The sequence below is a fragment of the Schistocerca serialis genome, chromosome 2 (genome assembly GCF_023864345.2).
Source record: "Schistocerca serialis cubense isolate TAMUIC-IGC-003099 chromosome 2, iqSchSeri2.2, whole genome shotgun sequence".
Lineage (NCBI taxonomy): Eukaryota > Metazoa > Arthropoda > Insecta > Orthoptera > Acrididae > Schistocerca > Schistocerca serialis.
The window spans coordinates 589,734,555-589,747,342 of NC_064639.1; positions in this window are offsets into that span (position 1 = coordinate 589,734,555).

Genomic DNA, 12,788 nt, shown 5'->3' on the forward strand with positions numbered 1-12,788 from the left:
TTTGGAACGTGGTGCTATAGAAGAATGCTGAAGATTAGGTGAATAGATCACGTAACTAATGAGAAAATGCTGAATAGAATTGGGAAGAAAAGAAATTTGGGGCATAGCTTGACTAGAAGAAGGGGCAAATTTTGAGACATAATGGAAACACCAATTTCTTACTGGAGTGAAGCGTGAGGGTAAATATCGTAGAGGGAGACCAAGAGACGAATACAGTAAGAAGGCTCAGAAGGATAGGTTGCTGTAGTAATTCAGAGATGTAGAGGATAGAGTAGCATGGACAGCTGCATTGAACCAGTCTTTGGGCTGAAGACCAGATCAATGATACAGGCAGCATGGATCAGCATCTCTGTAGGGGACTACCAACGACTTGTTGTGTCCATCCCACGTCGAGTTGCTGCATTACGTCGTGCAAAGGCAGGTTGAACACGAAGTTTTGAGGTATCCTATGACTTTTGTCCACTTAGCATGTACCAAAACCGCCACAATTTTTTTATCAGTGCAATAAATCCTCGGTTTACACACCGAAAATGTAGAATATAAATAACTTAGTAAGATTTTTGCACCTCAAAAAACCTTACTACAATTTCTAGTTCTCTGTCTCGTTGCCAGAACTTCATAACTTCCAAAATGATAAGAGCCAGTTCCCATATTTCTTGGATGCTGCAGTAGTAACAGAATTACTCAAAGAAGTCTATATAGTTTTTTTTAAATCCCTTATGTTTCCCATTAACCTTGATTATTCAGAACGAGAGTATCAAATGGTGACACATCAACTAAAATTGGTTCTCACATTTGAAACCCGCAGGTGAATTCTAAGTCAGTGTATGGGGTAACTGGTCATACGAGAAGACCACCGCTTTAATTTCTTTCAGCCTCATCAGTTCGTATTGACGTCTTAGGAATGACAAGAGAGACGTATATATATATATATATATATATATATATATATATATATATATATATACTGCACCCGCTTCTCCTGTGACGGGCCTGTTACGGATCCGTTTGCGTGCTACGACCATACTTGTTGCATACAGTTGGCGGTAGATGTTTTGCAATGTGCGGCACGTTGGATGCTCTCTGTCCGGGTACCGTTCTGCATACACCCTGCAGGCTTCAGCTGCATTTCGTCGACATTCACCATAGATGAGTATCATCTATATATATATATATATATATATATATATATATATATATATATATATATATATATACAGGGTGAGTCACCTAACGTTACCGCTGGATATATTTCGTAAACTACATCAAATACTGACGAACCGATTCCACAGACCGAACGTGAGGTGAGGGGCTAGTGTAATTGTTTAATACAAACCACACAAAAATGCACGGAAGTATGTTTTTTAACACAAACCTACGTCTTTTTAAATTGAACCACGTTAATTTTGTTAGCACATCTGAACATATAAACAAATACGTAATCAGTGCCGTTTGTTGCATTGTAAAATGTTAATTACATCCGAAGATATTGTAACCTAAAGTTGACGCTTGAAACCTCCGACGTTCAGTTGCGTGTTGTAACAAACACGGGCCACGGTCGGCGAGCAGCATCTGCAGGGACATGTTTACGATGACGACCGTGTTTACGAGTGTGGCTGTAGTGCACTGTTGTGGTTTGGTCTAGCTGTCGCAGTGTCCGCACGTAGCGCTTCCTGCTATTGTTATTCTGCATTCGTCTCCGCACGCAGACCAACTGTAGTACACCGTGTTACCAGACGTCTGTGATAGTGTAATGTTGTAGGAACTGTGACCATGATGTATTCGAACCCTGAAAAGGCGGAGATGATACTCATCTATGGTGAATGTCGACGAAATGCAGCTGAAGCCTGCAGGGTGTATGCAGAACGGTACCCGGACAGAGAGCATCCAACGTGCAGCACATTGCAAAACATCTACCGCCAACTGTATGCAACAAGTATGGTCGTAGCACGCAAACAGGTCCGTAACAGGTCCGTCACAGGAGAAGCGGGTGCAGTTGGTGTGTTAGCTGCTGTTGCCATGAACCCACACATGAATACACGGGACATTGCGAGAGCCGGTGGACTGAGTCAAAGTAGTGTCATGCGCATACTGCATCGTCACCGCTTTCACCCGTTTCATGTGTCGCTACATCAGCAATTACATGGTGATGACTTTAATCATCGAGTGCAATTCTGTCAATGGGCATTAACAGAGAATGCGTCGCAGTTCTACCTGTTTACCGATGAAGCGGGTTTCACAAACCACGCGGCAGTGAATCTACGGAACATCCATTACTGGTCCGTGGACAATCCTCGCTGGTTCAGACAGGTAGAGCGACAGCGACCGTCGACTGTAAATGTATAGTGCGGAATCATTGGCGACCACCTCATTGGTCCTCACTTCATTGCAGGGGCCCAAACAACTGCAACATACATCGCGTTTCTACAGAATGATCTGCCAACGTTGCTCGAAAATGTCCCACTGGAAACGCGTCGACGTCTGTGGTATCAGCATGATGGTGCACCTGCACACTCCGCAATTAACATTAAGCTGACCCTTGACAGGATGTTCGACGGGCGTTTCATATGACGTGGAGGACGCATAAATTGGCCAGCCCGTTCTCCTGATCTTACACATCTGGACTTCTTTCTGTGGGGTGCGTTAAAGGAGAATGTGTACCGTGATGTGCCTACAACCCCAGAGGATATGAAACAACGTATTGTGGCAACCTGCGGCGACATTACACCAGATGTACTGCGGCGTGTACGACATTCATTACGCCAGAGATTGCAATTGTGTGCAGCAAATGATGGCCACCACATTGAACATCTATTGGCCTGACATGTCGGGACGCACTCTATTCCACTCCGTAATTGAAAACGGAAACCACGTGTGTACGTGTACCTCATCCCTCATGGTAATGTACATGTGCGTCAGTGAAAAAGACCAATAAAAAGGTGTTAGCATGTGGACGTAATGTGCTGTTCCAGTCTCTTCTGTACCTAATGCCGGCCGCTGGTGGCCGAGCGGTTCTGGCGCTACAGTCTGGAACCGCGCGACCGCTACGGTCGCAGGTTCGAATCCTGCCACGGGCATGGATGTGTTTGTTGTCCTTAGGTTAGTTAGGTTTAAGTAGTTCTAAGTTCTAGGGGACTTATGACCTCAGCAGTTGAGTCCCATAGTGCTCAGTGCCACTTGAACCATTTCTGTACCTAAGGTCCATCACCGTTCCCTTTGGATCCCTACGTAATTCGGTGCTCTCCGATACACACGAGCGAACAGCGGAGGAGTGGTACTCAAGCGTCAACTTTAGGTTACAATATCTCCGGAATGTAATTAACATTTTACAATGCAACAAACGGCACTGATTACGTATTTGTTTATATGTTCAGATGTGCTAACAAAACTAACGGGGTTCCATTTAAGAAAACGCAGGTTTGTGTTAAAAAACATACTTCCGTGCATTTTTGTATGGTTTGTATTAACCAATTACACTAGCCCCTCTCCTCACGTTCGGTCTGTGGAATCGATTCGTCAGTATTTGATGTGGTTTACGAAATATATCCAGCGGTAATGTTAGGTGACTCACCCTGTATATATTTATATACAGGGTGTCCCAGCTATCTTGTCCACCCAAAATATCTATGGAACAATAACAGCTGTTGGAAAATGACTTTCACCGGTATCAATGTAGGGCTGGGGCCCATGAATGTACATATTTGGGAACATTCTAAAACGAAAGCATATGTGTTTTTTAAAACAAACTTATGTTTTTTTAAATAGACCTCCTATATTTTTTCTTCAGCAATCCATAGCATGACAAAGCAGATACACAATGGCGTTGATTGCATCGCAATATTCCCATTACATCCCGAGATATTATGAGGCGAAGTTGACGCTTGAAACACCCGTCATGCTCTGCTAGCGCACGTCCTGAGGCTCAGGCGTGAACCCCATGCTGCCCGTAATAGCGATGTGATTGACATGCTTAATCACACTTTCATACTTATCAAGAGGTCCGAAACGAATAATACGGTCTGCTGCCATCCTTCATTAACGTCGTACATTCCAGTAGGTATTTATCCCATAGGCTAGGGGTGATGCGGTTCTGTAACATATCTGTGTACCGCAACGTTAGTCACAAAGTTAACTTCGCTTATCGTTAATCCGTTACTAAAAAGGTAATGCCGTTCAACGTTAAAACTTTACTTTACTGTAGATCTAGCGCAAGTAACAGTTAATCATTCACTCGTAATAGTAAAATTCATGTTGATGGTTTTAGTGAAACGAGCAAGTGAGCTAAAAGTTTTACCGTTGTTTAGGTAAAAATGTTTTGATTTGGGAAGTTCAGGTAGGGCATAGAAGTTGAATGTAAACATGTTTAACCAATTAGTTTTATTATCACATAATTATCAATGTTATGTTTATCTAATGCGTTAAATGACAAATTGTTGCAAACAAATGTTTCTTAACATCACTGGGTAAAGTGGCCATTTGTAGAAACTTCCACTGTGATACCACCACTACATACTGATCATAGCGTTCACATCTCATGCTCAAAGTGATGCCCATTGGCTTGCATACATAGGGTCACTCTGCGGATGAAGGGTGCCCTACTTCGTGCTACTGTTTCCTCTTTGATGGCTGTACAAACATCAATAATGCGTTGCTTCATGTCCTCTGGTGTTGTTGGTTCATGTTGGCAAACAGCATCCTTCACTGCTCCCCAAAGAAAATAATCCAGCGGTGTAAGGTCCGGAGATCGGGCAGGCAACCTAACTGGGCCACCTCGTCCAATCCACCTACCAGGGAACTTACGGTTCAGAAGTCGTCGTGCTCGCAAGGCGTTATGTGCAGGGCATCCGCCATGCTGATACCAAATGACCATTCTCCGGTTCAGAGGTACGGTGTCCAAGAGAACAGGAAGATTGTGTCGTATAAATCTGGAGTATTGTCTGCCATTTTGGATGCCATTTATAAAGAAAGGTCGGATAATGGTATCTCCAATAATCCCACACCAAACATTAACTTTCCACGGACGCTGATGCTCTACCTGACGGAGCCATTTTGGATTGTCTGCGGACCAATAATGCATATTTCTCATATTGACAACTCCTTTGTTGGAGAATGATGCCTCGTCGGTAAAGAGAACAAAAATTTGGGTTAGTCAGAAGTTTTTGCTGAGCCCACCGACAAAATGTTACCCTATTGCGGAAGTCATTTCCATGAAGATCCTGGTGTAAATGAACATGGTAAGGATGAAATTTATGACGTTTAAAAATACGCTGTGCACTTGATTTCGACACACCAACTTCACGTTCAATTTGACGTGTGCTGATTTGAGGATTCACAGCTATGGTAGCGAGCACAGCAACTTCAGCACGTTCATCTGTGCGTGTTCTAGGACGATGTCGAGGTCGTGGATTTAAGCTTCCCGTTTCACGTAGACGAGATGTGAGACGACCAAACATCCGGCGCGAAGGCGATGGCTTGTCAGGGAATCGTCTTCTGTTCAAAAATGGTTCAAATGGCTCTGAGCACTATGGGACTCAACTGCTGTGGTCATCAGTCCCCTAGAACTTAGAACTACTTAAACCTAACTAACCTAAGGACATCACACACACCCATGCCCGAGGCAGGATTCGAACCTGCGACCGTAGCAGCAGCGCGGCTCCGGACTGGAGCGCCTAGAACCGCACGGCCACCGCGGCCGGCTCGTCTTCTGTACAGTCGTTCTGCCTGAACAGCATTTCGTCCACCTACAACAGGGTACAGTACAGGTATGTAGAGTAGGGTAGAAAACAGGCATATTAACTTAATAATCATAATGTTCGCTAACAGTACTATCAACAAACAAGCAATCTCATAACGTATTTCCCGTCAACGTACATTCTCCATAGAGCAGCAGCATTTCTACCATATCTTCATGTGTGTACATTATAAGTTCCACAACACAACGTTTGTTCACAATGTGTACTACCTCCGTGCCGTCACTAGATTACTCTGATGCGCGACTACACTGGCAAGCGGTGTACTGCACGCCAAAGCAACAACAAGTGGGATGCTCGAAGGGTGGTGGAGTACAGGAGATTGCGTGTGGTCGCAAATCATAAACAAGGCGAAGTGGTAACTGTGGCATTAGCGGGAACTACGTTGGACACTTGACTAGGTAGAGCCAGGCCCTGCGCGGCAGGCACAATGGGCCATATAACGCATTAGATAAACCTTATTTTGGGTGTGCAGGATAAATAAGACAACCTGACGGGTGTACACCGATCGGTACTGGTTCATATTGTGTACGTTATACGTTGTGTACGTTGCACGTTTTGCGTATCTACATACGTAAAACGTGCAAGAGGGAAACCATTATGTGCTTATGAGAGTTGATGGCAGCAGACCGTATTATTCGTTTCGGACCTTTTGATAAGTATGGAGGTGTGATTACACATGTCAATCACATCGCGATTACGGGCAGCATGGGGTTCACGCCTGAGCCTCAGGACGTGCGCTTGCAGCGCATGTCGGGTGTTTCAAGCGTCAACTTCGCGTTTCAATATCTCGGGATGTAATGGGAATATTATGATGCAATTGTGTATGTGCTTTGTCATGCTATGGATTGCTGAAGAAAATATATAGGAGGTCCATTTAAGAAAACATAAGTTTGTGTTAAAAAACACATATGCTTTCGTTTTAGAATGTTCCCAAATATGTACATTCATGGACCCCAGCCCTACATTGATACCGGTAAAAGTCGTTTTCCAATAGCTGTTATTGTTCCGGAGATATTTTGGGTGGACAAGATAGCTGGGACACCCTATATATATATATATGGTGTTACAGAAAGGTACGGCCAAACTTTCAGGAAACATTCCTCACATACAAAGAAAGAAAATATGTTATGTGGACATGTGTCCGGAAACACTTACTTTCGATGTTAGAGCTCATTTTATTACTTCGCTTCAAATCACATTAATCATGGAATGGAAACACACAGCAACATAACGTACCAGCGTGACTTCAAACACTTTGTTACAGGAAATGTTCAAAAGTCCTCCGTTAGCGAGGATATATGCATCCACACTCCGTTGCATGGAATCCCTGATGCGCTGATGCAGCCCTGGTGAATGGCGTATTGTATCACTGCCGCCCGCAATACGAGCACGAAGAGTCTGTACATTTGGTACCGGAGTTGCGTAGACAAGAGCTTTCAAATGCCCCCATAAATGAAAGTCAAGAGGGTTGAGGTCAGGAGAGCATGGAGGCCATGGAATTGGCCCACCGCTACCAATCCGTCTGTCACCGTATCTGTTGTTGAGAAGCGTACGAACACTTCGACTGAAATGTGCAGGAGCTCCACCGTGCATGAACCATATGTTGTGTCGTACTTGTAAAGGCACATATTCTAGCAGCACAGGTAGAGTATCCCGTATGAAATCATGATAACGTGCTCCATTGAGCGAAGGTGGAAGAACTTGGGGCCCAATCAAGACATCACCAAAAATGCCTGCCCAAACGTTCACAGAAAATCTGTGTTGATGACGTGATTGCACAATTGCGTGCGGATTCTCGTCAACCCACAAACGTTGATTGTGAAAATTTACAATTTGATCACGTTGGAATGAAGCCTCATCCGTAAAGAGAACATTTGCACTGAAATGAGGACACATTGTCGGATGAACCATTCGCAGAAGTGTACCTGTGGAGGCCAATCAGGTGCTGATAGTGCCTGCACACGCTGTACATGGCACGGAAACAACTGGTTTTCCCGTAGCACTCTCCATACAGTGACGTGGTCAACGTTACCTTGTACAGCAGCAACTTCTCTGATGCTGACATTAGGGTTATCGTCAACTGCACGAAGAATTGCCTCGTCCATTGCAGGTGTCCTCGTCGTTCTAGGTCTTCCCCAGTCGCGAGTCATAGTCTGGAATGTTCAGCGCTCCCTAAGACGCCGATCAATTGCTTCGAACGTCTTCCTATCGGGACTCCTTCGTTCTGGAAATCTGTCTTGATACAAACGTACCGTGCCACGGCTATTTGCCCCGTGCTCATCCATACATCAAATGGGCTTCTGCCAACTCCGCATTTGTAAACATCGCACTGACTACAAAGCCACGTTCGTGATGAACACTAACCTGTTGATGCTACGTACTGATGTGTTTGATGCTAGTACTGTAGAGCAATGAGTCGCATGTCAACACAAGCACCGAAGTCAACATTACCTTCCTTTAATTGGGCCAACTGGCGGTGAATCGAGGAAGTACAGTACATACTGACGAAACTAAAATGAGCTCTAACATGGAAATTAAGCGTTTCCGGACACATGTCCACATAACATCTTTTCTTTATTTGTGTGTGAGGAATGTTTCCTGAAAGTTTGGCCGTACCTTTTTGTACTTAACACAGATCTATTGCAATGGAAATAAAATTGAATAAATTCACAATTATCATAAATAAATGGTGATCCATTTTTTATCTGTTATGCTCAAATTTCGGAGAAGGACACGCTACTCACAAAAATTTGAATATTAACAACTTAACAGTATTGTGAAAAAGGAGCCACTGCTTAAAATCAGCCATTTACATTTCCAAAGTAGAAACTTTATGATTACTGAGCGTATTTTTGCGTTCCTTCGTTGTAACTACAAGAGAAGAGTGTTTTTTTCACCAGACGAATTTCGCTTTATTGAAGTAAAGCATCATAAGTTGTCTGTGATTAAAGATATTTACAAGTTGATTAATTTTTAAGAACGAAAAACAGCTCGTTAACAATTTGTTCGTTTTGGCTTACGGTAATTTCTTCTTGGTTTCTCCCCTACACCAGGAAATGCCGTCGGCTAGCATGTCTTTGGTTATTCTCTTCATTACGCGTTGATACTTGTAGTATAATTTTTCGCTGCTTTCCAGAACTATTCATTTTTTACATTTTACATAGCACAATTTTTCATTCACCGCTGTTTACCGTTTGTGTTTATGCTTCTAAGTGTGCACTGTGTTTTGATGTGTTGCAAACATTGCTACTGGTTTGTCCTCTACCTGTACATGTGTTTTTCTATTCAGATATGTTGCTGTGTATTTGTATATACCGTGTAAGGGCAATGAAGAAATAGTAATCGATTTTTTTGTCAATAGGTGGGGGAGGCAAAAACAAACATGATTGGACGTAAGTGCTTTGTAGTGTGACGGGGAATGAGTTGCTGGAGAAGGTAAGACGCAAGTAGCGAAATAAAACTGGGGGGGGGGGGGTAACGAGAGGGAGGAGTGGGGGGACTGTCTGGGAGAGGGTGAAAGATGGAAAAGGCTCTTATTTTTTAGTGTGATTTTAATTCATTATTTTATATACCGTCTATTTTCTGAGATCTATTTGTTCATTTTGCAAATGTTCATTTTCTGTTAATGCTTTGCGTCTGTGGAAATTTTCTTGGAAAGGTGGTAGCTGTCTATCTATCCTGATTTATACGATGTTCACATCTTTTTCAATATTGTTTGGTCTGTGGTATTCCTGTTTCAGATAAGCTGCAAATGTTGAATGGTTTGTACTGTATTTCAATGCTCTCATGCGATCTTTACGTCTTGTATTGAATTTCCTGCCAAGCATTCTAGTTGTGCATTACGATGTATAATACAGATGAAAGAAATTACGACAGTAATGTAAATATAGGGTTAAGTAGAGAATTAATGAAAGAAGAAATGCAGAATATAGCAGGACGATTTAAAGAACACAATAAATTAACAAATAATTGTGATGAAATAAGACTTAAAAATCTAAAGAATAAAATGCAAGCAGAAACGTTCATTATAACAATCTCTGACAAAGTTAATAGTATCTTCCTCAAGAAAACAAAAGAATACATAGAAAAAACAGAAGAATTCCTCAGCGAAAACAACATCAAATAGTTAAAATCGAACTCAACTAACAGATACCAAACACATATTAAAAACACACTTAGAAACATAGAGTACACGTTTACAAACAGAGAGAAACAGAGACTTCTACAAAAAAATCCTCCTCAAACCCCAACATGATATGTCAAACAGAGGTCGATAAAGAAAATTACCATGCCCATCCAATAGTTAACTTTAGAACACCTCTCACATACATTCTAGAAATACAAATTCAGTCATAGCTCACCCACTACTATACACCTGAAAATGGAAGAACAATAAGAAGTACCTCTTAGATAGCAGAATGCAGAGGAGACATTAAAGTCCCTGGCACAGCAATTCTGCTCTCCTGTAGACAGCGTGTACATTTCCATCACTGTTAAAAAACCATAGACGTAATTACTGAAATTTGAAAAGAAACACCAGCTATCTTATGACACTATCTTAAACGCAACCTCAAATCACCCCAGAATCAGAAACAGGCTGCAATCAGATACATGTTAAGCAGACTGAACAGGATCCCCTTAAACACTTCTGATTACCAAAAGGAGCTGGCCATTATAAAACAAGTATCACTAAAAATGGACATAAAAACAATGGTTGACAAACTAAACAGAAAAATAAAGACACAAATAATAAAGACAACTAACCAAACCACACCAACACATACAGCCTGCACTACCATTAAAAATGGCATTCAATGACCTATCATAACAAATTCACACATACAATAGATAACATATTAAAAACAAGGAGTGAAAACAAACAACTCAATTCATCAACATATCCCAAAACTGAACTCAGTACCAGACAGATACCAACAATCTGGTAGCTTTCAGCTTAGTCCCAGAGACTGTGAAAAAATATACAATGGGATGACTGGCAGGACATAAAAAGATATAAAGAAAACATTGGAGCGTTGGAATACAGTGCAAATCATCCAACATTTGCAGATTGTCTACAACAGTAAAACCACACACCATGTAATATTTAAGAGATATGGACCTCATGAGAATCAGTAAAGATAGCTCCTGCTCCCTTTTGCAATACAGTGCAAATCGTCCAACATTTGTAGATTATCTACAACAGTAAAACCACACACCATGTAATATTTAAAAGATATGGACCTCATGAGAATCAGTAAAGATAGCTCCTGCTCCCTTTTCAAGATTTCCACATATACAAAACATTAACACAAAATAAACAACTGCTCAATTACCAAATAAGTATTGGAGATCCGTATACTATATAAAAAACGGAAAAAGGCAATTTCTTTTCTTCACCTTCTGCCAAACCACCGCCCTTTACCTACCCCCTCACCCGATTTCATTTCATTTCTTGCACCTCACCTTTTCTTAAGACTCACTCTCCATCACACTACTATGCACTTATGTCCACTCATGTTCTAATGAAGAAAGAAACGGAAAGCGCTCTAGCAGACGATACTTACTAACACAGTCGAGAAACCTATCAGAAATTACTGAAAGGAAAAACCAAAAAACTGTTAACCAACAGCTTTTCGATCTTAAAAACAAGTCAAATTGCAATCTTCTTTTATTAAAGGTCAGTGATGGTGGTTTATCTCAATAAAGCGAAACGTGATTCGTGAAAAACGACACATTTCTTGTAGTTGTAACGACGGAACGAAAATACTCACTGGAATCGAAAAGCGGCTATGGACGATATAGCCACAACAATGAAGAAAGTTACATTATTAGCACAGCAAAAATTCTGCGGTAGGCCACTGCAGTTATCAGATGCTAACAACATCAAGTTCCGTCTAGATTAGCGGGAAAGCATTGCAGACCCCCATTACTTGATTACCAGCACAGTGGAGTATGGAATAGCTCTGAATCAATACCCACTTGGTTTTGTGTACCGCAGCAGCGCCTCTAAAAAGTAACAACGCTGACAACACGTAGTTAATTGTAGATTCTTGTGGATAACTAGGTTAGTACCCAGTGGACTGAACGCAGCAACCGGCTACAGTATTGCGTCCGTCTGCTTCAGTTACATACAGTATTGCGTAACACTATTCCAGTGATAATACTGTATTATCTGCTTACAGCGAAATATTGCTTTATAAACAGTGTGGCACAAGTGTGCGAATGCGTGCTGACTCGTAGAAAGAAACATTACTTAGTGGAAATAGAATGGGAGACACAACATGTTCCATTAGTACAACGTGGATTTATAGAATATGGCAGTTTCATGGGATCGCACCAACTAGTTATAACCAGGAATGTTGTCGATGTTTCAACAAGAAACTGCCGCAAAAATTCACCAAGTACCTGACGATATCCTCAATGTGGCTCATCATCGCATTGTTTGTGACCTCTGCGCAGGTTTGTATAGTGAGCGAGCACTTGTATCTTAACGCTTCAAGAGTGACCATTTTCGTCGACGTATTGATGAAACTCATGACTCATATCAAATGTTTCAGCATGTACTTCCACTGTTCAATCAGTAAATTATCACATTTCAGTGGTTTTCTAACTACACTCCATCATGCCGACAAACTGCTGGATGCAAGCTTTGTTTACACGTCGAGGAAAGTTGAAACCCCTATTCTTGTTTTGGATATAACTATAGCAATTATCACTGGAGCTTCATCTCTGTCCACCATAGCAAATAGATTCGGCAGGTTTACCGCCCTACAGATTTGTGTAGTAGTCTATACGATGTTCTGTGATTTTTCGATAACTATGCAGTTCATAGTGTCAGTGCTGGAACTTTGGGCTCGGTTAAAGAGTCTGAACGCCAGTCTGGTGAACACGCTATCCTGTCTAGGAGAACCCACTTTGTCGCAGCTGCTGCTGGGATGGCAACAGAAAGAACCACACGAGGAACTGAATGGTAAGCTCCGCCGTTTGCAGCACGTTCACCTGTTGCTGCAGCGTGCTGCAGAGCTTCTGCAAGCA